Raw genomic sequence first — 27,216 nt, forward strand, 5'->3', positions numbered from 1 at the left:
GAAGTATTAATCAGCCAGTGCATTCCCATTAGAACATGCTAACACAGGAGTACTTAGAGCCTTCTAAATAAGAAGCAATAAGCACATTAAGGGGTCCCTTCACTAAGGTGCACTGAAAAATGGCTTGCGGTAGTGTAGGCGTGGGTTTTGGGCGCACGTCAATCCATTTTTCAGCGCACTTGTAAAAAAGGCCTTTTTTAAACTTTTTGCCAAAAATGGATGTGCAGCAAAATCAAAATTGCCGTGCATCCATTTTGGGTCTGAGACCTTACTGACAGCCATTGACCTAGCGGTAAAGACTCACATGGTAACCGGGCGGTAATGATCTACGCGCGTCAAGTGCCACTTGGAGTGCATCAGATCCGTGTGTCTGAAAATAAAAATTATACATCGGATGCATGCCAAAAATGAAATGACCGCAAGAGCCACGTGGTAGCCATGCGGTAACTCCATTTTGGCGCACATTGGGCACGCATAGATGCTTAAGCGCAGCTTAGTAAAAGGGCCCCTAATATTTCATAAGTACCACACACAAATAGAAAATTTAGTGTCGGACCAGCGAAATAAAGATAATGAAAAAACCCTAAATACTGCCATGTAGAATCTGGGCTTAGCACACAGCAGCCTCTTGCGTTAAGATGTGCTGAACCCAAATTCTAATGCCCTTTAGTAAAAGGGCCTCTGTATAACATAAACTTGTGATCTCATGAATTCAAATCAATTCTTGTGTGCTGCTAATATCCCCTTTCCAGGGTTCAGTGTGGTTTACAATGTAGGTGAGACAAAAGCACATAGCATTAGTGTGAGGTATGAGAAAATTAGATATCATTGATGTAATGTTTGAGATCAAAAATATTATAAGAAAGGATAGTGGGTGGTACTAGGAGGTAGAAGTCATAATGGATTATTATGAAGCCATCTTTGGGAAGAGAAAGGTTTTTATTCAATAAATGGAAATGACCACTAAGGGAGGAAGCCTTGTTCTAGTGATTCTAGCAGTGCACTAGGAATCATTAGAAGTATAATCCTTCTCTCTGACCAGACCTGTGTGTGGGCCAGGGGCAAGCTTTTTGGAACCTATTTACTAAAGCTTAGTATGCATGCAAAGCTTATTTAACATGCAGAAAGAATAGTATGCTTGGAGCCACAGCCTCAGCATGCATAAAAATCCAGCATAAGACATTACTGGGTATGCACCAAGAGACTAGAACCAGCTACTGCTTGAACAGGGACTTTTGACTTGTAAGTTTTCAGTTATAGAAGACCACCCCTAATGGAGCTGTGTTTTTTACATTGTGTTTGGTTGTTGTTGCATTATTGTCTAATGTTTTATGTATTTTATAATTATGTATGTTTTTGTACTCCTTTTTGAGCAACATCTAAATAATAATAATCATCCCAATTATGCATGCCTTCTTCACAGGGCTGGGAGCCACTGGTCTAAAATACATTCAGGGGTCCATCTACAAAGTGGCAGGATGCACTATCACTTGCTTAATCCATGCTAAAAAGGCACTACCACAGGACACGTTCAGGTGTCCAGTGGTAGTGCTGGGATCGGCGTGCACCAATCTCATGCTGGAGGTGTGTTTTTGGAGGCAGAGAGTAGGCATGCCCTGCACTAATTGAGTAGTGCAGGTAAATTGCCGCATGTTGCCTGATTAACAAGGGATTAGTGCGGGAGCCCTTACCGCCTAGTAAATAGGTGGCGGTAAGGGCTTGTGTGCTGATGGCCATGCGCTAATTAGGAAATTAGTGTATGGCAATTAAGAGGAAAATAGAAATTGAGGCCATTTTACTGCCCGCTAAAAGTGGCCTCAGCACATAGGAAGCCCACGTGCTAAAAACAGCACAGGCCACTTTTTAGCGCTGCTTAGTCATGACTTTTCCTCCAAGACAAAGCTATTGATAGTAGAAGGAGGAAAACACATTGAACAGATGTCAATATGACCTGTTTAATTTTTAGATTTGCTCACACCTTTTTCAGTAGTAGCTCAGGGTGAGTTACTTGCAGGTACACTGGATATTTCTCTGTCCCAGGAGGGTTCACAATCTAAATTTGTACCTGAGGCAATGGAGGGTTAAGTGACTTGCTCAAGATCACAATGAGCAGCAGTGGGATTTGAACTGGCCACCTCTGGATTGCAAGACTGATGCTCTAACCACTAGGCCACTCCTCCATTATTATAATAATACAATAATCATTTATTTTGCTCGCTTTTGAAAATAAAGCCCTGTACAGATACAAAGGTCTAATTTTAAACCAAATGAAGGCCTCGTCTATCATTGTGTAAACATTTCAAATAACATATCCACATCACCAGACGGTTCATAAATATTTCAAAGAGTTTGCAAGCATGGATCATAGAATTGTTTCAAACTCTAAACAAACATGTCCAAATGCAGTACATAATTCACAAATGTGGGCAGATCACAAATTATAATGGGTACAATATTCAGCTGGCCATGTACAGACACCAGTTAATTTTGTTTAATATTTAGCCTGAATAATATTGCAATGAATATAGGGTCTAACCCTAATCGATCAAGTTATACATTTAACATTAGGACTGATTTTTAGCTGACAAGAGTTAATTAGGTAACGTTGGCAGGCCAAAACTGATTATCTGAGCTTTTAATGTTTAACTGTACCCCAGCTATGTCTCTTGGGCCATAACGTTTTGTCCAAATAAAGAGGTCCTTTTACAAAGCCACAATGGAAATGGGCATAGCAAATAGTAGTGTGCTGTACTACTGTCTGCCAGAACAGAACGAACAGACAGATGAAGAAATGTTTACAGAAATTAAGAAAACTGGAAAATTGGGCAAAGTATAATAGTGGATGATTTCAATTACCCCAATACTGACTGGATAAATGTTACATTAGAGAGTGCCAGGGAGGTAAAGTTCCTAGACATAATAAATGGCTGTTTCTTGGAGCAATTGGTTCAGGAACCGACAAGAGGGGGCGCTATTTTAGATCTAGTCCTTAGTGGAATGCAAGGCATAGTATGAGAAGTAACAGTGTTGGGATCATAACATGATCAAATTTGAGCTCACATCTGGAGTGAAGTCATAAAGGAAATCTACTGTAGCAGCATTTAATTCTCAAAAGAGCACCTATGATAAAATGAGGAAAATGGTTAAAAAGAAGCTGAAAGAATCAGCTGCAAAGGTTAGGACTTTAAATCAGGCATGGACATTGTTTAAAAATGCCATCTTGAAAGCCCAGAACAAATGTATTCCACATATTTACAAAGGTGGAAAGAAGAGCAATGACAACCGGCATGGTTAGAAGGTGAAGTGAAAGAGGCTATTAGAGCCAAAGGAACATCTTTCAAAAAATGAAAAAAAGGACCAAAATGAAGAAAATAATAAGCACTGGCAAGTTATATGCAAAGCATTGATTAAAAAAGGCTAAAACAGAATACAAAGAGAAACTTGCTGCAGAGGCAAAAACTCAAAGTAACAACTTTTTCAGGTACATCAGAAGCAGAAAGCCTGTTAGGGAATCCGTGGGACCGTTAGATCATGAAGTAGCAAAAGGGACATTCAGGGAGGACAAGTCCATAGCATAGAGACTGAATGAATTCTTTGCCTCAGTCTTTACAGAAGAAGATGTAAGACATATACCTGTACCAGAAATGGAAGACGTGTTGAGTCAAATCGACAAATTAAATAGAAAATCTCCTGGACCTAATGGCATGCAGCCAAGGGTACTGAAATAAACATAAAATTGCTGATCTGCTGTTAGTGATCTGTAACCTGAAGATTGTAAGGTGGCTGATGTCAGTAGCATACCAAGGACAGGACGGTAGGGATGGTCTGCCCTGCCCTGGGTGCAGGCAGCAAGGGGATGTATGGAGCAGTCGCATAGCTGTCAGCTCTGCCGGTTCCCTGCTCCCTCTGACATTACAGGGGAATGGCGGAGCTGACAGCTGCACAACTGCTCAGTGCACCCCCAGGTGGTGAGGATGATGTGCTTCGGGGGGAGGAGGGTGATGCACTGGGGGTGTAGCAGCAACCTGCCCTGGGTGGCAGCCACCCTAAGTTTGCCACTGGCAGATGTAATGCCAATTTTTAAAAAGGGTTCCTGGGGTGATCTAGAAAATTACAGACTGGTAAGCCTGACTTCAGGGCCAGGCAAATTATTAGTAGAAACTATTAAAGAGAATAAGATTACGGAACACATAGACAAACATGGCTTAATGGGACAGCATCAGCATAGATTCAGCCAAGGAAAGTCTTGCCTCACCAATTTGCTTCATTTCTTTGAAGGTGTGAATAAACATATTGATAAAGGTGGACCATTAGATGTAGTATATCTAGATTTTCAGAAAGCTTCTGACAAAGTTCCGCAAGAGAGATGCATGAGAAAATTAAAGAGTCATGGAGCAGGAGGCAATGTTCTGTTGTGAATTAGGAACTGGTTCTTGGACAGAAAACAGTCAGTAGGGTTAAATGGGCATTTTTTTCAATGGAGGAGGGTGGAGTTCCGCAGGGATCTGTACTGGGACATGCTATTAAACATATCTATAAATGATCTGGAAATTGGAACTACGAGTGAGGTGATTACATTTGCAGATGACCCAAACTATTCAAAGTTATTAAAACACATGTGGACAGTGAAAATTTACAGGAAGACCTTAGGAAATTGGAAGACTGGGCATTCAAATGGCAGATGAAATTTAGGGTGATGAACATTGGGAAGAATAATCCAAAAGTACTCAGACAAGAAGTTGGTCAACATTGACCTTCTCAATTCAGTTTTATTTTTGTGCCTTCTTAACGATGCTCTGTCAATAGTGGATTATCCACAGCTGAACCACATTGCTTCTAGAACATCAACCACTACAATCTGATGTCCCAGTCGTTTGTGCTGTAACATGCGGATTCTCATCCAAGATACTCTCTGTCTCATTTGGTTCCTCTGTAATCACTCCACAAAAATTGTTACCAGTGGGAGATTTTACCAGAAGCAAAAAAATGAAATGTGCATCAGCCAGCTTGGAGGTAAATCTATAAAGTACACCTTAACACTGACGCTCTAATTACATGCGTAAATGTTCAGGATACTGGAATATACGTGCCTATTTAAGCACATACACACATATATGCTGGATATGTGCCTATGAGCTATTTTGCACACATTTTACAGATGGATGTGCATAAGGGCAAGCTATGGGTGGAGCATGGGCGGAATAATATACATTGCCAGATTATGTAAATGGCGTCTAGAACCTAGATGTGACCGATTAATGTGCCTAGCACTACTCTATGTAACATACCTAAGGATAGGCATGGTGTATAGAATAGTGCATAGGGTCAGGGAATGTGCCTACATTTAGGCATACATGGCCATGTACGCCACTGAAAACCTGCGGTAAATACCCATGCCTAAATCATGTAGGTGTGTTCTCCTGAATTCTATAATAATGTGCATAAATTTGAGTAATGCCCCTGCCACACCCACATTCCTCCCATGGCTGTGCCCCCTATTCAGCTACACAAATTGGAATTTATGCACCCCTCTTTTTAGAATACGCCTAAGAAGAAGCACACGTCATTCCCAATTATTGTCACTGTCATACCGGGGTACAAATTATATCGTAGTGATAGGGTGAATCGGATTGGTGGAGGGGTAGCATTGTATATTAACGAGAGCCTTGAATCAAATAGATTGAAAATTCTGCAGGAAACAAAACACTCCTTGGAATCACTGTGGATTGAAATTCCATGTGCAAAGGGGAAAAGGATAGTGATAGGAGTGTACTACCGTCCGCCTGGCCAGGATGAACAGACGGATGCGGAAATGTTAAAGGAAATCAGGGACGCAAACAAACTGGGCAACACAATAATAATGGGGGATTTCAATTACCCGCATATAGACTGGGTTAATGTAACATCTGTACACGCAAGGGACATAAGATTTCTTGATGAAATCAAGGACAGCTTCATGGAACAGCTAGTTCAGGAGCCGACAAGAGAAGGAAAAATACTAGACTTAGTCCTTAGTGGTGCTCATGATCTAGTGCAGGGGGTAACGGTACGAGGGCCGCTTGATAACAGTGATCATAATATGATCGGTTTTGATATTGGCATTGAAGGAAGTGAAACTAGGAAATCAAGTACGCTAGCGTTTAACTATAGAAAAGGTGATTACGACAAAATGAGAAAAATGGTGAAAAAAAGACTGAAAGGAGCAGCTCGCAGAGTAAAAAACTTGCGTCAGGCGTGGATGCTGTTTAAAAACACCATCCTGGAGGTTCAGGACAAATATATTCCACGTATTAGAAAAAAGGGAAAAAAGACTAAACGTCAGCCGGCGTGGCTAAACAGTAAGATAAAGGAAGTCATTAGAGCCAAAAAACAATCCTTCAGAAAGTGGAGAAGAGAACCATCTGAAAGTAACAGGATAGATCATAAGGAATGCCAAGCCAAATGCAAAGCGGAGATAAGGAGGGCAAAAAAGGACTTTGAGAAGAAATTAGCGTTGGAAGCAAAAATACATAGTAAAAATTTTTTTAGATAAATTAAAAGCAGGAAACCGGCCAAAGAGTCGGTTGGGCCGCTGGACGAAAATGGTGTTAAAGGGGCGATCAGGGAGGACAAAGCCGTAGCGGAGAAATTAAATGAATTCTTTGCTTCGGTCTTCACCGAGGAGGATTTGGGGGGGACACCGGTGCCGGAAAGAATATTTGAAGCGGGGGAGTCGGAGAAACTAAACGAATTCTCTGTAACCTTGGAGGATGTAATGGGTCAGTTCAGCAAGCTGAAGAGTAGTAAATCACCGGGACCTGATGGTATTCATCCCAGAGTATTAATAGAACTAAAAAATGAACTTGCGGAGCTACTGTTAGAAATATGCAATCTGTCCCTAAATCGAGTGTAGTACCGGAAGACTGGAGGGTAGCCAATGTTACTCCGATTTTTAAGAAGGGTTCCAGAGGAGATCCGGGAAATTATAGACCGGTGAGTCTGACGTCGGTGCCGGGCAAGATGGTGGAGGCTATTATTAAGAATAAAATTGCAGAGCATATACAAAAACATGGACTGATGAGACAAAGTCAGCACGGATTTAGTGAAGGGAAGTCTTGCCTCACCAATCTAATGCATTTTTTTGAGGGGGTAAGCAAACATGTGGACAATGGGGAGCCGGTTGATATTGTATATCTGGATTTTCAGAAGGCGTTTGACAAAGTGCCGCACGAAAGACTCCTGAAGAAATTGCAGAGTCATGGAATCGGAGGTAGGGTATTATTATGGATTAAGAACTGGTTGAAAGATAGGAAGCAGAGAGTAGGATTGCGTGGCCAGTATTCTCAGTGGAGGAGGGTAGTTAGTGGGGTCCCGCAGGGGTCTGTGCTGGGTCCGTTGCTTTTTAATGTATTTATAAATGACCTAGAGATGGGAATAACTAGTGAGGTAATTAAATTCGCCGATGACACAAAATTATTCAGGGTCGTCAAGTCGCAGGAGGAATGTGAACGATTACAGGAGGACCTTGCGAGACTGGGAGAATGGGCGTGCAAGTGGCAGATGAAGTTCAATGTTGACAAGTGCAAAGTGATGCATGTGGGTAAGAGGAACCCGAATTATAGCTACGTCTTGCAAGGTTCCGCGTTAGGAGTTACGGATCAAGAAAGGGATCTGGGTGTCGTCGTTGATGATACGCTGAAACCTTCTGCTCAGTGTGCTGCTGCGGCTAGGAAAGCGAATAGAATGTTGGGTGTTATTAGGAAGGGTATGGAGTCCAGGTGTGCGGATGTTATAATGCCGTTGTATCGCTCCATGGTGCGACCGCACCTGGAGTATTGTGTTCAGTACTGGTCTCCGTATCTCAAAAAAGATATAGTAGAATTGGAAAAGGTACAGCGAAGGGCGACGAAAATGATAGTGGGGATGGGACGACTTTCCTATGAAGAGAGGCTGAGAAGGCTAGGGCTTTTTAGCTTGGAGAAGAGACGGCTGAGGGGAGATATGATAGAAGTGTATAAAATAATGAGTGGAATGGATCGGGTGGATGTGAAGCGACTGTTCACGCTATCCAAAAATACTAGGACTAGAGGGCATGAGTTGAAGCTACAGTGTGGTCAATTTAAAACGAATCGGAGAAAATGTTTCTTCACCCAACGTGTAATTAGACTCTGGAATTCGTTGCCGGAGAACTTGGTACGGGCGGTTAGCTTGACGGAGTTTAAAAGGGGTTAGATAGATTCCTAAAGGACAAGTCCATAGACCGCTATTAAATGGACTTGGAAAAATTCCGCATTTTTAGGTATAACTTGTCTGGAATGTTTTTACGTTTGGGGAGCGTGCCAGGTGCCCTTGACCTGGATTGGCCACTGTCGGTGACAGGATGCTGGGCTAGATGGACCTTTGGTCTTTCCCAGTATGGCACTACTTATGTACTTATGTACTTATGTACTCAGTTACGCTAGGTTCAGGCTTATAATATAAGCCTAAGTCATTTACAAGTAAAGTAATTCAATAATAAACTAATTTAAAAAGGGAGGGGAGTCAATTAAAAAAAACACAAAGACAATAAAAGGCAAGACATTGATATAAGAGGACAACAGGAAGGGGAAACATTGCAAAATGTAATGGAGGGAAGTCATGAGAAAATAAAGCAAGAGGAAGGTAAAAGATTTCATCCTTTGGGCAGTTGCAAGCCAACCCGAGAAAAGTACAGAGCAGAGAAGCTAAGCCAACTGATAAAAAGCAAAAATAGCAGGAGAGGAGAGCAGCTTGGAAAGCTGAAAAGAAGTGAAATGCTTTAAGCGAGGGTTTAAAATTTGCTCTGAGATGTCTCTAGTATTCTATAAAGGAAAGTGGCAGCAATTTCCCTTCCTAGAATATGCACCTATCAGGCACCCCTGGGAACTTATATATAGATGCAGTATTTTAGAGTTGCTCCCCTTGAGTTCAAGGCTCTTTCTTTGCTGACAGGAATGTGTCTTCTTTGTTCAGTCCAGGGGGGGGGTCACTTTAAATTTTGTTTCAGGAAAATTAGGGTCACATGCAACTAAGATACTGTCCCGTCCCTTATCTTCTCACCATCTGCAAATGGTTCTCGTCCTTTGACATTTTCATGTGCAACCTTATAAAATGTCTTCGTGGTTTGCCTATTTATGCTGCTGGCTTTAAAGAAATTACTCTGCCAAGTTGATCTTTGTGGCTTCAGTAACCTGGGGTCAAGTTTTACGTGTTCTGTCCCACATAAAAATCTGCTGTTATACATATGGATGAAACCAGTGCTGGAATGGTTTCTCTCAATACTAAATTATCAAAATTCTGCCTGGGATTCATTATCTTTAGACTGTCTGCCATGTTATCCCTATGGCCAAATTTTGTGCACAGTGGTTGAAATTCCACATCACTCCTTCCTTTCTGCTCCACTCTTCTTCTCCATCCAGTGCTATGAAGCTCTGTAACTCTCTGGGGCCCTTTTACTAAGCTGTGTAAGGCTCTACGCATTCCCAACGTGCGCCAAAACGAAGTTACTGCCTGACTAACACGTGGCACTTGCAGTAATTTCATTTTTGGCGCGCATCTGTTACGCGCGTCCAAAAATAATTTTTGGACGCATGTATCGGACACGCGCCAAGTGCCATTTGGCACACATAGGTCATTACCACCCGGTTACCGCATGAGACTTTACTGCTAGGTCAATGGCTGGCGGTAAGGTCGCAGGCCCAAAATGGATGGGCGGAAATTTTGATTTTGCCGCACGGCCATTTTTGGCAAAAAATTTAAAAAGGCCTTTTTTACAAGTGTGCTGATAAATGATTCTGCGTGTGCCCAAAACCCGCACCTACACTACCGCAAGCCATTTTTCAGCGCACCTTAGTAAAGGGACCCCTCTGTTTCCTTAGCCAATCCCCTTAATTTGCAATTCCAGTGGACTACCCACTAAATTTTAGAACTAGTTCTGCCCATTGCACTCTGCATCCCTTCATTTAAAAAAAAAAAAAAAACATTTTCTTCTCTTTACACCTTTAAACGTACAATGCCGCAAACTGTCTATGCTACATTTTCAGATCTCATTAGTATCAAAAATTCAAACTGTAATCTAGTCGGCTTTAATAAATGTTCTGCTTAGAAACATTTCCTGTTTAAACATCACGCTAATAAGCATCCATCAGCTGTGTCAAGTACACAGACGCTAAATTCATATGTCAAACAAAATGTAAGAGGTCACACATTTTCCTTTACTAACTAAAAGTGTAATTCATAAATATTATTGCTACTAAACTCTCCATCTACAGCGTTTGTTTAGAAATATGCACATGCAGGATAAATTGTGATTAAGTTGAATGTGGATATTACTTCCCGTTTTAAGGGTGAACAACAGCATAAATTATATTTTATTACTGCGGGACCTCAATAAATACATGCTGTAGAGAACGTTAGGAAAAACAAAATGTTATAAACCATGTTTTCCCTGTTCTTTCACCAGCTCAGAGAGATTGCATACACTTTCTGTAGCTCTAGTAACTGGGAAGGGGCAAAAGAGGTGGTTCTGGTGAACAGAACAATTACATTATGGTTTATATTTTGGCATTTTAAAAGTCCAAAATGATTCTACCAGATGGACCACTTCTCCCACATTAGTCCTGTGCATTCTTTTGATTTTATTTTCAGTTACTTCAAGCTTTTTATCTATTTTAATTTTCTTGTGCAATCCACTTATGCCTAACTGAATCAAAATATTCACTGATGATCTCTGAGGCCTCAACTATGCAAAATTTCTGTGTCTCCTAATGTGCCAAATATCGGGGTCAATATTCAGTGCAATTTAACCAGGCAGGAGAGGTTTATACCTGGTTAAATAGCAATGACCAGCTTCACATATGAAATTCAGGGGCTGATGCTCAAAGCCCAATGTGGCCTTACCGCTCGCTAAAAAGGAATTACTGCAGCAGCCCAGCGATAGTTCCCACCCCCAATATGAGTCATATCCGGTGCTACAAAAATATATTAATTTTTGTAGCACCGATGTGACCTGGCTTGGCCACTGTTTGGAAAACAGGATACTGGGCTAGATGGACCATTGGTCTGACCCAGTATGGCTACTCTTATGTTCTTATGTTCTTAGCATGCAGTGCTGCTCACTGCCCAGTTACCACGGGTTAGCACAGGAGCCCTTACCGTGCTTCACCTGCCTCGTGGCCATTTCCTGAAACAAAGGGGGCCTCAGAGCACATCAACAACACACACCAATGCCAGAGCAGGCCCCCTTTTAACACAGCTTGGTAAAAGAGGCCCAAAGATGCATTTAGGTCTGCGGTTGAAGTTACCAATTTTGAAATAGTGAGCAATGCTCAAAGGAAATCACATGCAAATGAGCTGCAATCAATTTCAGCAAGCAGCTCGGTAGGGAAAGCGCCTAGCGTACAACAGTCACTCGCTAAGCGTCGATGCTATGCACATGCTCAAGGAAAAAAAGCTACAACTGCATGTGTGTGTGCCGTGGACATACCTCCACAACATGCTTCAGCCTTCCATGACAACTTTCACACCTCAGGGGATTTATTATTTCTATATGCATGTATGAAAGTCATATGTAGCTTTCTTTTCCCCAGCTGCGTGTATTGCGAACACACCTCCACAATGTGCTTCTGCCTTTTTTTTGTTTCATGACACCTTTCTCACATGCTGCGGGACACATGCACATGGCATATTTAACACACATGTGCAAATACTATTAAAATATGACAGCAGACTGTTCCACCGAGAAGTTGCCATCATGCTACGACAGCTCTAGACCTCCTGAAAAATTTTGCACGTTAAAGGTAAGTGTTCCTTTCTGTGCATCACTCACAAACAGCTGTGCATTGCTCAGAATGCTCATTTTAACACTAATCAGCTTGTTGTAATACATTTGCATAGGATTATCGTTGGCTGCTATCGCGAATGGTAAGATCAATGCAGAACCCCTTTGTGCATTACTCGCTGAATAACATGAATGCTAAATTGGCTAGAACCAGTCTAAATTGGATGTAGCTATCACAGTAAGCTTTGTGCATCGGCCTCTCAGTGGCATTTAACCAGATAATGCTACTAAATATTTCGTGTGATCACTGTGGCTCTATCTGACCAGTGCTGGGGTGCTCTGGGGCTGGAGTCAGGGTGGACCCAGAATAAACTCAGCGCCATGTCTCATCCCCATCCCCCAATACAGACTTTATCTCAGGGGGTGCTGAGTCCCATTACAGCTTCAGGCCTGGCAGGAGGGAGGGAAGGGGGAAGAGGCAGTACTGCTCTCTTGCCCCACAAATTCTGCTGTTCTTAGCTGATACCTAGTCCAGCTAGTTGTCAAGCCAGCCCTGCTTCAGAGAAGTTCTTGCGATCAGCTGAATCTCCAAGACATTCACACTAGACCAAAAAAGAAGAAAGAAATGCTAAATAGATGTACAAAATCTGAATTTGCCAGGAATCCTCAAAAGAGTAGAATAATTTGGCATTTCTTTCTGCCTACAGTTTCCCATTGGTCAAGTCATAGTTTTGCACACCCACATGAATAGATTTATTAATTTTTGAAAAACTACTTTTAAAAAACCCTTTATTGAATATAACCAACAACAGATACACTAGAGGTCATGTTTAGCTGATGAAATATCTCACATTTCTTTTATGGACTTTATTGATATAAATAATTGTCCATAGACACAGGTCTTCTTAAACAACTAGCAGCAGAACAGAGCTGAAGCAAACACTGAGAAATCAAAGGCAAGAATGAATACCAGGCATTCCCAACTTATCTATGTTTCTTTTGTAGAAGGGAGACTGCCAAATTGCTGGAGCCTGGTTTCCTTAAATAGGCTCATAAAATCAAGTCAAAATAGCTAACTTTATTAACAGCAGCACTGAAACAGCAGGATAATTCAAAAGTTGGATAAGCCCTATTTTTCATAGGGGCTAAATGTGAAAAATGGCATGTCCAGGTCCAGGCATTCATATTTCTGTGGTATTTTACAAAAGGCTCTGCTGAACATGGAGCTTTTTGTCAAAACAGTGGAAGGACACATTCATTTACCAGTGGGAACAGCGACTTTGTAAAAATAAAAATAAAAAAAAAGACCAGCATCAGTTGCCAGCTTCCATATATAAGTTCCAGTGTGGACATGGCAATTTCACAACTTCCATGTGTAAGTGCCAACTCTTATACATATAGGGCTAGATTCTATATATGGTGTCAAAAAATCTGCACTTAAAGTTAGGCCCAATATATAGAATAGTGCTTATGCCCAGTGGCGTACCAAGGGGGGGGCAGTGGGGGCGGTCCACCCTGGGTGCACGCCGCTGGGGGGTGCCGCGCGTCTGTCGGTAACTTTCGTTCCCTGTTCCCTCTGCCCCGGAACGGGTTACTTCCTGTTCCGTGGCAGAGGGAGCAGGGAACGAGCGAAGCCGACAGGCGCGCGGCTCCCCCTCCCCCCCCCCCAGCAGGTAAAGATGCATCCGGGGGGTGTCGTTTCGCCTGGGGGAGTTCGTGTCCGTCATTTCGCCGCTGGGGGGTGCTGTGCATCTGTCGACAGTGCTCGTTCCCTGCTCCCTCTGCCACGGAACAGGAAGTAACCCGTTCCGGGGCAGAGGGAGCAGAGAACGAGCGTTGCTGACAGACGCGCGGCACCCCCCCCCCCCCCCCAGCAGGTAAAAAGATGCACCCAGGGGGGTGTCCGTCATTTCGCCAGGGGGGGGTCGCGCTGCACCCGGGGGGGCGCATCGGCAATCCGCCCTGGGTGTCAGCCACCCTAGGAACGCCACTGCTTATGCCTGGGAATTGCCTCTAACTTTAGGTGTGGCAATTTGCACCAACTGAAATGTGGTTTAAATTTGCTCACACCTCAAGGTGACTTACATTCAGATACTCTGGGGGCCAAATGCATCAACCAAACGTTAAAAAATCTAAAACGTTAAAGTCCTTAACGAATTTTAAAAAACGAAGAATGCATCAAAAAAACAAGTCGCACATGTTTGGTGCGGTACTGTAAAGTAGAATGCATCAAACTGGTGTAATCCCCGTCGTTAATCAGCCCCTAAAGCATGCGCAAAGCAGCCAAGCGTTATGCTGGCTGCTCTGCGCATGCCACAAACATCAAAACAACCAAAAAAAGAAAACACAAACATGTTGCATGGATCGGGAGGGGGCAAAGGCGCTTGTCAGGAGCGTCCTTCACGGACGGCCTTGCCCCGCCCCACCTCGCCCCGCCCGAGTTCGCCGCTGCTCCCCGCTTCCTCCCGCTTCCCCCTGCATCAAAAGAAAAATCAAAAGGCAGCCCCGCCCCCTCCCTTCCTCTCTTCCTCTCTTTCCCAGCTCCGCCTCCCGCCATCCTCCGCCCCCATGCCCCGCCCCCACTGACCCCCTGAGGTCGTCGCCCCCGCTCCCTCCTTCCACCAGGCCCCCCTTCTTCTTACCGGGCCCGCGCAGCGCCTCTCACCTCTGTGTGAAGGCACTGCACGGTCAGAAAGAACAGCTGATGCCTCTTCGCCCAGTCTTCGCGTCTCTCCTTTCCTCTTGGTCCCGCCCTTGTCTGATGTAAGTAACCTACGTCAGACGGGGGCGGGCCCAAGAGGAAAAGAGAGACATCAGCTGTTCTTTCTACTCATGCAGCGCCTTCACACAGAGGTGAGAGGCGCTGCGCGGGCCCGGTAAGAAGGAGGGGGGCCCGGTGGAGGGGGGAGCGGCGGCGACGACCTCAGGGGGGCGTCAGGGGCGGGGCACGGGGGCGGAGGACCAGTGTTTTAACCGCTAGGCTACTCCTCCACTCCATATGTGTTCCTACATTAGGCGCTTATCACCGTTATTCTATAACAATGCACATTAATTTTAGGAACACAGTGTTATACCCATGACCCTCCCATTTCCGCACCCTCTTTTTCAGATCATGCATAAATGACAATTTAATCTAATTAGTGCCAATAATTGCTTGTTAAAAAGCCAATTCTTGGTGCTAAGTAGCTCATTATTCAATTAAATTGCACATGCAAATTGGGCACGTGCCCAAATTTGTGTGCACAATTTTTGGCAACTTTTAAAGAATAGGGGGGTGGGGAGAGGAAGCAATTCTAGAACTGAGCACCTCAAGTGACGTACATCGAAGCTGCACGCTGAGCCCCAATTCTACAAAGACATCTGTGTGCCAAGATGCTGTTATAGAATACTGACATTAAGTTGGCAGAAACGTGCCCACTTATGCCAGGTCTATGCACAATACTCATGCAAATGGTGCTTAACACTAGGGGGCCCTTTTACTGAGCTGCGTGCACCCAAGAAGCTCCAAACCGGAGTTACCACCTGGTTACCGCATGGCTCTTGTGGTAATTTCATTTTTGGCATGTGGTTGAAAAATAATTTTTATTTTCGGACGCGCACCAAGTGGCATTTGACGCATGTTGGTCATTACCGCCCGATTACTACATGAGACTTTATCGCTAGGTCAATGGCTTACAGTAAGGTCGCAGACCCAAAATGGACTTGCGGCAATTTTGATGGTCCATTTTCAGCAAAAAGTTTTAAAAGGCCCTTTTTAAAGGCACGCTAAAAAATGTATTGGCGTGCGCCCAAAACCTGTGTCTACACTATGCAAGCCATTTCTCAGCACACCTTAGTAAAAGGATTCCTAGGTGCACTGTTATAGGTGTAGGGGAATGGGGTAGATATTCAAAGAAGTTTAAACAGGCAGGACAGGCTTCTTCCCACTTAAACTCCAATGTGCAGGCTGGCAGGGGATATTCAGCAGCACTTAACCAATTTAAATTTTGACTTTTTCAGCAGTATTTTCATTAAGAATGTGCTACATTCAGTTAGCGAATTTGAGATACTCTGAATCTATTGTCATGTTTATTGTTTTTAGTTGTTATAATCCTGTCTTTGTTTTGTAAACCATCCTGAGCCAGTGGTTGTCATGGCATATAAACTACTTATCAAACAGGAGAGAGGGAATCCAAAACAAGAAACCAAGCTAAGTGAAAAAAAAATCACAGTGGGCCTCCAAGGATAGGTTGACATTAAAAACATCAAATAACATACAAGTGTGAACATTCACATTTATTTTGTTTTTAATTTTATAAGTTTTATATCTCTGAAAATGTTAGAATTCTGCTATATTGGTTTCTTAATACACTCCTGATGCAGGCGTTTTGCCGAAACACTGCCTGTGGCCGGTCCTTTATTAAACTTTAAGGCCTAAGTACTCCCCCAGCTTCTTTCTTCACCAATAATATCGCTCTCCAGGTTCCATCTTGCCCAGTTCTCTCTCACTCCAACTTAGCTTCAGATTCCATCTTCTCCACCCTGATTTAACTTCATCCCTTCCTTCTCCCCAACTTTCTCTGCCCCCTAGTTCTTCTCCCCATATCCCCCAACCTCTCTGTATTCTTTCTCTCCTTGCCTCCATATTACTGTGTTTTTCCTCTTGGTTACTGTGGCATAAGGATGAAACAAGCAGCTGCACACAGTGCATTGTCTATAGGTGGTCCGTTCTTTTGGAATAAACCGCCTGGTAGCATTCGCATTCTAACATCGATGTGTAATCAATAGAAATCAAACAAAATAAAACATGGAAAAGAAAATAAGATGATACCTTTTTTATTGGACATAACTTAATACATTTCTTGATTAGCTTTCAAAGGTTGCCCTTCTTCGTCAGATCGGAAATAAGCAAGTGTTGGTAGATGACAGTATATATAAGTGAAACATCAAAGCATTTCAGTGACAGTCTAACAGGATGGGGGTGGATAGGTGAGAGAAGGGTGACAAACAGAGCAATACAACTTTATGGTTTATAATGGGCTAGAAAACCCAGATCTTTGTTAAGTCCTGTCTGGTGGGTGTCAAAATATTTAATCATTCTGACTTCAAAGGTCTTAAGTTCCTGTATTGGGTTTTTTTTTTAATCATTTTACTTCCTGTATTGTTTTAAAGTTACCTTTCAGGATTCTTACTATGAAATCACTGGTACAGTGTTCTGGTTTTGTAAAGTGCTGCCCCATGGGAGTGGAATCCTGGCTGGCACTGGCATTTTTCATGTGATGTCTATGTAAATTAAATCTTGTCTTTAGCATCTGGCTTGTTTCTCCAATATAGCATCCTTCGTCACATTTTTTTTACACTGAATGATCTATACCACATTGGAAGATGAGCATGTAAAGGATTCCTTTATGTTGAATATTTTTCCTTTGTGAATGACTGTGGGGTCCTGTGAAATGTTTTGGCATAACATCGATGTGTGAATTTAGAAGAAGACTAAAACTGCAGTTCGTTGTGCAGACACATACTTGAGATGATAACGGTTGCAGAACTGCTATTTTTTTATTGTCATTTGTTATGTATCTTTGTACAATTTTAGGGTCCTGTTTACTAAGCCACGCTATAGGAGCGCTAGTGTTTTTAGCTTGCGCTAAAAATTAGCTTGAGTTAATGCTAGAGACCATGGGCATAGCCAGACCTCACAGTGGGAGGGGGCCAGAGCCCAAGGTGGGGGCACATTTTGGTCTGTTGCCCCACCGCTGCACACCCCCCCCCCCCACCACCACCACCACCTTGCTACTCCCCACCCACTGCCGCACCAAATACCTTGGCTGGTGGGGGTCCCCGCTTCTATCACTGAAATTAAGCATGCTAAGTTTCACTAAAAGGAGCATGCTGGACATGAGGGGAAGACAGAGCAGGGCAGGCAATGCGGCACTCCCGGAGACTGGCACTGGACAAGGCTTTAGCTGGCAGGGGTTGGAGACCCCTGCCAGCAAAACCAGGGGAAATTTTGGGGGGGCCAGGCCCCCATGGCCCCAAGTAGCTACCCCACTGCTAGAGACACCCATAGAAATAAATGAGTGTCTCTAGCGTTAGCATGTACTAAAAACACTAGCGCGCCTACAGCGTCGCTTAGGAAACACTGCCTTTAATTATGTATGCTTTTTTTGTTACCCGTTCAGGTAATATTTATTTATTATTTATTAGGATTTATTTACCGCCTTTTTGAAGGAATTCACTCAAGGCGGTGTACAGTAAGAATAAATCAAATATGAGCAATAGGCAATTAGAGCTGTAAAAATATTCGAACAACAATACAAAGTATGGCATGGTATACTACTTGCAATGACAACACAATATGTACTAGAACATTATAATTGGTAGTGAGGGGTAAGGCAAAGTTGTAACATATAGATGAGTAAGAGAGTAGGAAGAATTAGAAAGTAAGGTGATTGATTTGAAGAAAGTTGCACGTGAGATCAGAGAGATGGTTAAATATTATCTCAGCTAGGGTAAGAGTGGATAAACATGTCCCGCTACAGTATGTGCAGCCCGAGTCAATCCTTGTGTGTGTGAGTGAGACTAACAAGTTAGTTACTTCTTCCATTAAAGGCTTGGTTGAAGAGCCAAGCTTTCACCTGCTTCCTGAAGTAGAGGTAGTCTTGTGTTAAGAGGAGCCTTTCAGGCAATGCATTCCAGAGTGTGGGGGCTAAATAGGCAGGTTCTAAATGTAATAAATAAATAAATAACTGCCATTAGTCAGTATTCTACAAAATGTATGCACAAAATCCATAGCACACAACTGCGGGGGGAGGGGCGTGGACCTGAGAAGGACATGAGCAGCACAGAGGCACTCTTAGGTGTGCAGGGTCCAGAATGTCAGCAGTTACATGCCTAACTGCTTACAGCTAGACACGAGTATTTACACTGACCATTGAGCTAGCAAAAGTGCTTGCACATAAAATCAGGCGCCTGTGGACTTAGGCCAGAATTCAATAATGGCGATTGCACGCACAATTGCTGATATAGAATTCACACTTAACATACATCATCCCGACATCTAACTTTAGGTGACCTATAGGTAGTAATGTACCTATGCTGGGCCCATCTGTTCGTGGCTCAGGACCACCCAGCAGTAGCGCCTCATTTTCCTCTCTTCCTCGCCTCCTCCAGTAGCCCGGCATCGGCCCCTCTCTGAATCCCCCCATCCCTCCCCGGTGTACCTCAGAAGCATCCTGACAGCTGGAGAGATTCATTTTCACTGCCTGCGCCGGCCCCGCGGGCTTCCCTCTACCACATCCCACCAGTAAGGAAACAGGAAGTGATGTCAGCAAAGGTGGAATGTGGCAGAGGGAAGCATACGGGGGCTAGCACAGGCAGCAAAGATGAATTGATCCAGCCATCAGGATGCCTCTGAGGTACACCAGGGAGGGACAGGGAGAATTCAGAGAGGAGGCAGATTCTGGTCTTTGAGGTGGGGGGGCTGGGAAGGACAGAGAAAATGCTGAACTAAGGGGGGGGGTTTGGAAGAGCCCACCCAAGTTAACTGTGGGACCACCCAAAATAGTAGGTCTGGCTATGCCACTGCTATAGAGAATTACCCCATAGCATATAAATGCAAGAGGGCGCTCACATGAGTGAAGCATGGAGGGGCATGAGTGGAGCTGTCACATTCTCCCCAAATTTACAGAATACTGGAAGTACTGCGTGCCCTGGCCACATTTCCTTGATCACAGTTACACCAGGTCTAGGACTGATGTAACTACAGGCATGTAAATGTAAGGCATGCCAATGCTAGGTTACATAGAAACATGACAGCAGATAAAGGCAATATGACCCAACCAGTCTGCCCATCCTCTGTAACCCCTAATTCTTCCTGTTCCTAAGCGATCCCACATGCTTATCCCATGCCTTTTTAAATTCTGGAACAGTCCTCAACTCCAGCACCTCCACCGGGAGGCCATTCTACGCCTCCACCACCCTTTCTGTGAAATAATACTTCCTTTGGTTACGCTAGTAATGTGTAACAGAATCTGGATACCCCACTATCAATATGGAATGAGCTCCATGCACCATACAGCACTGGCGCCTAAAAGGGGACGCTCACTTAAAGAATTGCCCCAATAGTTTTAGCTGTTAGGTGGAATATGGCTTTCACCCAAGGGATCTCTAGCTGAGTAACCCAACTAGGCTTCTTTGAAAATTGCCCTTCAAATGTTTAGTTAGCTTGCATGTTTTTATGACTTCTCTGTGATGAAGATAAAAGGATCTCAAAAGAAAAGTTGGAGGCTACAAGCACATGCTTTAAACATTCTGCAATAACATTTGTGACCTTTCTTAGATCAGAATGACTCATTCATCTTGCCTTGCTCTTGTTGATACTTCAGTTCTTATGCTGTGCTCTACAAAAGAGTAAGTATTCATCACTTCTTTTATGCTAACATTTTTCTGTATTCATGTGTCTGTGTTTCTGCACGTCTACCTTGCAGTGTTATCTGCCATTCCTATTACTGACTGCTGCCACACGGTTTTCATTGAAACATAAACTATTTCATTGGAGAAAGCTATGGCCTCTTAAAATGCATTTTTTGCCTCCTAAACCAAAGATCCAGTGCAATTGCTTAGATGAATAATACTGGTAAAAGAAAACCAGACCCTGTTTACTAAAGTGTGTTAAAGTTCTACAGTTACAGTAAATGCTTTTTTAAAAAAAAATCTGTTCCTTAAACAAATATATCTTCCTTATCACATGACTATATAATGCAACAAACTTAGGGGTCCTTTTACTAAGCCGTGTCAGCATCTACACGCGCCCAACGCACGCCAAAATGGAGTTACCGCCCGACTACTGCATGGCACTTGCAGTAATTTCATTTTTGGCACGAGTCCGATACACTCGTCTGAAAAATATTTTTTATTTTCGGGCACATATAACGGACGTGCACCAAGTGGCATTTGACATGCATAGGTCATTACCACCCAGATTCTTTACTGCTAGGTCTATGGCTGACAATAAGGTCTCAGACCCAAAATAGACACGTGGCAATTTTGATTTTGCCGCACATCCATTTTAGGCAAAAAAAGAGCCCTCTTTTACAGGCGCACTAAAAAATGCATCGGCACGCGCCCAAAACCCGCGCCTACACTACCGCAAGACATTTTTCAGCACACCTTTGTAAAAGGATCCCTTAGAGACCATCTGTCCTTATATAGCAGCCTGACTCCTAGTGGTAGCACAGCATGATTACTGCGAGACATCGACTGTGCCATTTTGAACCTGGTGCCAGCAGGGACAGAAGTGACTGGAATCACTTCTATACAGCAATCCCTGTCCCACCGATGATTACTATTAAAGGGCACCATTTTGATCTCTGGACAATCAGTGATAACTTAAAGGTGCCATTTTGAGCCCAGTGCAGACAGGGACAGGAGCAACAGGGCAGGACTACCGCCGGCAACCACATTGGGCCAGCAGCAGTCCCGAAAGAGCGAGTGGTAAGCCCACATTGGGCTTTCTGCCAGTCTGTAAAAGGGCCCCCACAGTTAGGAGTATAAATCCTGTGAATATTGGACCCTATGTATCCTCTTATTAATGAGCTGCTGCTTTTCCCAGATGTAACTCTTTAGCATTCAGTATTTGACAACAGTTAACTAAACTGTCTTTCAATATAGCCTGCATAACTTTCCAGAGGCAATTTTTCAAACATTGCTCTGAACTATGGTATTATAGGTCTTCCTAAAATTATTACATGGATTTGGACAAAAAAATGCAGTTACTAAGAACACCCTTTGTTCGTTATTTATATTCTTTAAAATGCAGCACAGATCCATCAAACTGTTCATGCTTTTTTTTTGTTCCCTTTTCAAAAACAGAATCCTCTACTTTTTTAGCAACTGGTTAGATACAGAATGTAAGATGCAATTTCATAACTTCCTTGTTTCATTTCTCAAGCCAGTGGGGTTGAAAACAACTTTTCCCGGAGGTATTTCTCTTGGGGGCCCCTTTTCCAAAGGCGCACCAGCGTTTATAGTGTGCACTAAATGCTAAGACGCCATAGGAATATAATGAGCATCTTAGCATTTAGTGCACACTAATTTTTAGTGCATGCTAAAAACGCTAGCGTGCCTTTGTAAAAGACCCCCTTAATTTGCGCTTCACCCACATTTTTGCTGGCAATTCAAAAAGGGAGGTCTAAATGATCAACCAACCAACCAGTGAGTCAAGGCATAAACATTTCCAACTTTTCTTTATGCAAAAAAGAGGGAGGATAAAGACCTCATAGAAACTTGTGGCAAAATCCACACTTTTTGGCAGTACAATATGCTCACAGTTAAAAACACTAATCGTTGGTCAAAAAACATCCACTCCAAAACTTCTTGTAAACAAAACTTCAATCAAACAAAAATAAAGCAAAAATCGTAAAGAGTGCAATTAACTAATTATTGACATTTCTTCCATAAGATATAGGCTAAGAGGGGCATAATCGAACAGCGCCGGCCAAATAGATGGCCAGCCATCTTCGGGGCCTGCTCCGCAAGGGAGCGGAGACAACCATATTTTTGAAATACGGTTGGGGCCGGCTAAATCGATCGCTGGGTTTATATGAGATGGCCGGCTTCGTTTTTCAGCCATAATGGAAACTGGGCCCGGCCATCTCAAACCCAACAAAATGCAAGGCATTTGGTCGTGGGAGGAGCCAGCATTTGCAGTGCACTGGCCCCCCTCACATGCCAGGACACCAACCGGGTACCCTAGGGGGCACTTCTAGAAATTAAAAAAAAATAAAAATAGCTCCCAGGTACATAGCTCCCTTATCTTGGGTACTGAGCCCCCCAAATCCCCACCAAACCCCACTCCCCACAACTCTACACCATTACCATAGCCCTAAGGGGTGAAGGGAGCACCTATATGTGGGTACAGTGGGTTTTGGGGGGTTTTGGAGGGCTCAACATTAACCAACACAAGTGGAACAGGTAGGGGGATGGGCCTGGGTCCACCTGCCTGAAGTGCACTAAATACTGCTCCAAGGACCTGCATACTGCTGTCAGGGAGCTGGGTATGACATTTCAGGCTGGCAAACAGGCTGGCAAAAAACTTTTTTAAAAACTTTTTTTGAATGGGAGGGGGTTGGTGACTACTAGGGGAGTAAGGGGAGGTCATCCCCGTTTCCCTCTGGTGGTCATCTGGTCAATTGGGGCACTTTTTTGTGACTTGGACCTAAAAATAAATGGACCAAGTGCAGCCGGCGAAATGCTCGTCTGAATCGGCCATCTTTTTTCCATTATGGGGTGAAGCCGGCTATCTCGTAACCACGCCCCCGTCCCATCCCCGCCCCCGCCTTCTGTACCCTCCTTGAAGGCTGGCCAGCTCCACGACGAAAAGCAGTTGGGACCGGCTAAAATCGGCTTTCGATTATACCGATTTGGCCGGGAACAGGAGATCGCCGGCCATCTCCCGATTTATAGTAACATAGAAGATGATGGCAGAAAAAGACCTTCATGGTCCATCCAGTCTGCCCAACAAGATAAACTTATATGTGCTGTGTACCTTACCTTGATTTGTATCTGTCATTTTCAGGGCACAGACCGTATAAGTCTGCCCAGCACTATCCCCGCCTCCCAACCACCAACCCCGCCTCCCACCATCGGCTATGCCACCTAATCTCAGCTAAGATTTGTGTCGGAAGATGGCCGGTGATCTCTTTCGAAAATAAGCTCATAAGTCACCTATCACTAATAACATGCACTAGTTGGCATTTTTGTGCAAGCAGTGAACTCTGCAAAATTGAGCATCTTTTAGTCTATGGACCTCTGCATCTTGCCAATTACAAAACCCTGAAGATTTGGCTGTAACTAAACACAATGAATCCTTTCCATTCTGTAGTTATTACTGTTCTAAAACCGTAGCAGCAGTTCAAAAGTGTGGTCAGAAAGAAGAAAAGTGAGTTTGGTAGTCACAGTACAATCCCTAGAGACCAGTTCTAGTCTAAACCATAAAATCATCTTTTAAACCTAACACAGAGCATTTTCCTGTCTATGTGCCAAAAATTAGGCATGGTAGCTTATTGCTTCTTTCTCCCCCATCATGCACACAACCTCTCTGCAAAGTCAATATAAGCCATCTGGACTTAAACCAAACTATTTAATAACCTAGGTAAACTAAAAATTTGCAATTCATATCTCTAACTAGAATGTTGCATATAATTTGGTAAATCCAATTGTAAGAATCATTAGGCCCTACTCCATTAGACAAAAGGGGTGTACGATAAGAGGAGATTATGATTGATATAATTCTTCCTCAGGGGGAGGATCCCACTAGTCCCTCATTGCATAGCCTTATTGCATTCTAAGATGTTCAAGGGTTTTTTAAATACTAAAATAGAATGGCAGCATTTCTTCAAAAAAACTTTTCCCCCAACATTTCCAATACATTTTTGCAATCTATTAACCTACTAGAAATTGCAGAGTACCTTACATCTTCAAGATGTTCAATATCGATTGGTGTATTTAAACATAGGCGTCTTTAAAAGTCGGCCATGTTTGATAACTAGCTTTCTAGCAAGATTGACACACACACAGCCTAATAGTGAGTGAGACAAGAAAGGTCTATCAAGTTATATTTATGGTGAAGGTTATAGATGATTTATGGTATAGTTTTACTTTTAGATTACAGAAGATCTATTAGCCCCTGAGGTATTTTGGTGAAACAATGGCCACCATCAGGCTATGGGCTGTGCTCTGACTTTGAATTGTATCCAATATTGAAACCTTGAGGGAGTGAAGATATTGAAAGATAAGTTTTTGCATAAACTTGAAAGTATCAGATTTTTTTGGTGAGACAATCTGGTTTTGGAAATTTATTTTATGCCAGTGATTAAACACACTGAGTGTTGTTATAAGCACAGATTCTGTATAGGTTGCCCAAATTTGGCTGTGGATCCCAGATCCACAGGTAAACTAATTAGATGCTAACAATCAATTATTGGTGTTAATTGGAACTTAATTGGTAGTAATTAGGAGTCATACACGGATCTGTCCTACAGCCTTTTCTATAAAATATGCACTTAAATTTCATAATGCACAACTCAAAAAGGGTATGGCCATGGGAGGGGCTTAGGCAGGACAGGGGTGTTCCCAGAAATTAGGCGCGATGTTATAAAATACCTGGATTTTTGCGCCTAACTGTTATTAGTTGGGCATGAAAATTGACAAATAGCTTTTGCCATCTAACACTACTACATTTTAGTGGGAAGACCGCACAGGTACCTAGATTATTGAAGGGGGTTTGTGTTGGGTATTACGTATGATTGTCATGTGAGTTGATTGTTTGTGCTGTTATCTCTGGTTTGGAAGATTTGTCTGTTCTTTCCTATCATTTAATGGAGTTCCTAAATTAAATTAATTTGTGTTTTATTGTATAATTTGCTCTGTGAACTGTTCTGACTTGTTTAGCAATAAGTGACAGTATAACAAAATAAACAATAAGTATATAGATTATGAAATGCTATAATTAATGCATGTACATTAAGAAACTTGGTTGAGATACTTACATCAGTTCTAGGGCTGCAATGTTAGCACTATCTATGCCACTTATGCTAATATTTCATAACGACACTTAGGTTTTTATGAGTCTTTTCAAAAGGTAAGGGCCTACCCTGAGGAAGAACATAGAGAGGCTAAGTCCAGGGAAGGATCGAGCAAGACAGGAACCAGAGAGGATCAGGAACCAAATGTAGAATAGGAAAAAACTGTGGAACAGGAATCAGGCATCAGACAGAAATCAAAGCAGGATTCAAGGTTGAAGTAAGTAGAAAAGAACTTGCAGAGAAATAGGTCAAGGAGTTAGAGTGACAATGGACATAGGACAGACCCACCAAAAAGTGTTGAACAAGAAAAGGTGTGTTGGCTTGATTGGGTTTGTTCGTTCTCCATCTTCAACTGCAAGCATTCATCATATACAGACTCCTGAGGCAGGCATTGTTTGCCGAAACACGGTGCCGTGTCTAGTCTTACTTACCATTAAAGAACATTTTTTTACTCTCCATCTCCTTGGTTTTTTGGACATGTCTTGTTGATCACACTACTTCCTTGCTCCTGCTTTTCTTATGTGCTGCCATTGATAAGACACGCCCCTTGTTGGTCCAATGGGCTCCTCTGGGAGCAGGGTTTACTGTCTGGCACTCGTGGAACTCAGGTTGCAGTTAAGCAGCCTTTGTGGCTCAGCTGCAAGTCTCCAAGACCTAGCCCACAGGGCCGAAGATTCAATTTTCATTTTGCTTACAGCCTATCGGATTCATACGCAACTTTTTTAAAATGGAGACAGTAGATTCTCCTATTTGCCCAAAATGTAAAATAGAAGTTGTACTCTTCTTTTGTATTCTTTTGCAATCCTCTTTACCATGTACGTATACACCTTAATGTAATGCCTTTTGTACTCAGTTACTCGGAAATGGCAACCGCCATTACTGCAAATGTAAGCCACATTGAGCCTGCAAATCTGTGGGAAAATGTGGGATACAAATGCTATAAATAAATAAATAAATAAATTCCTAGCAAACATTTACATGGAATTGTACTCAAGCGGATGCCTATTTTCAAGCTTCAATTAGTTGCCCCGCCCCCATGAGAGAGAGAGTGTAATAGTGGCAGATGTCCCAAGAAGCATTCCCTCACTGATGTAGCAGGTTAGCCACCCTAAGGCAGGTGGCGCTAAACCTGCCATGTCAGAGGCTGCAGTAGAGCCAATGCAAGCATAGGGATGTTAGGCTGTCTGGTCAAGAGGGCGTGAGCAGGAAATAAAAGCCCTCTGGTAGAACAGAACAGAACAGGTAGGCCCTGGGAGGAGAAAAGATGTCCTGCAGTAAAGGTCTCCCCTGATACCAGAACCTGACTAAGGTAGGCCTAGCTTTAACTAGCTTTACAAGAACCCTGTTTTGTAACCAAATAAGTAATTACCCGAAAGCCCTCCCCATGTATCACTAGCTAACAAGGCAACCAACTCAAATGACACTAAAATTCTTTCGTGCATTGTCTTTGATGAGCTTTAAAATGTCACCCTTGTGATGTGTAAATTTGTCCTACATTACTGTGTTCTAATATACCCAGTTGTTGGCTCTCAAGAGTGACCTAAAGGAGAGGATGTGCTGTATTTGTTTAAGAATTAATTATATGTGTCAGTCAAGCTCTCCAACTTCTAAGGTGTGAAGGTGAAATGTCAAAGTTGTGTAAAGGTCAGGCTAGAAAAGAGCACTGAAGAATATTATTTAAGGAGACTGATCGATTGATGAAGGGTCAGTTTACTCCAGAGTTATTTGAAACTATTAACCAGTAAAACAAAGAAAGCTGTAGAAAAGCACAATATGGAGAGCTGCTTTTCACTCTGATCTGAGATCCTTTCGAAGCACTGATCTGAAAGAAGAGCTCACTCTTTTTCAGGTTTGGTCCTGGATGCCTCTTCCCAT

This window comes from Microcaecilia unicolor, chromosome 8, assembly GCF_901765095.1.
Source record: "Microcaecilia unicolor chromosome 8, aMicUni1.1, whole genome shotgun sequence".
NCBI lineage: Eukaryota > Metazoa > Chordata > Amphibia > Gymnophiona > Siphonopidae > Microcaecilia > Microcaecilia unicolor.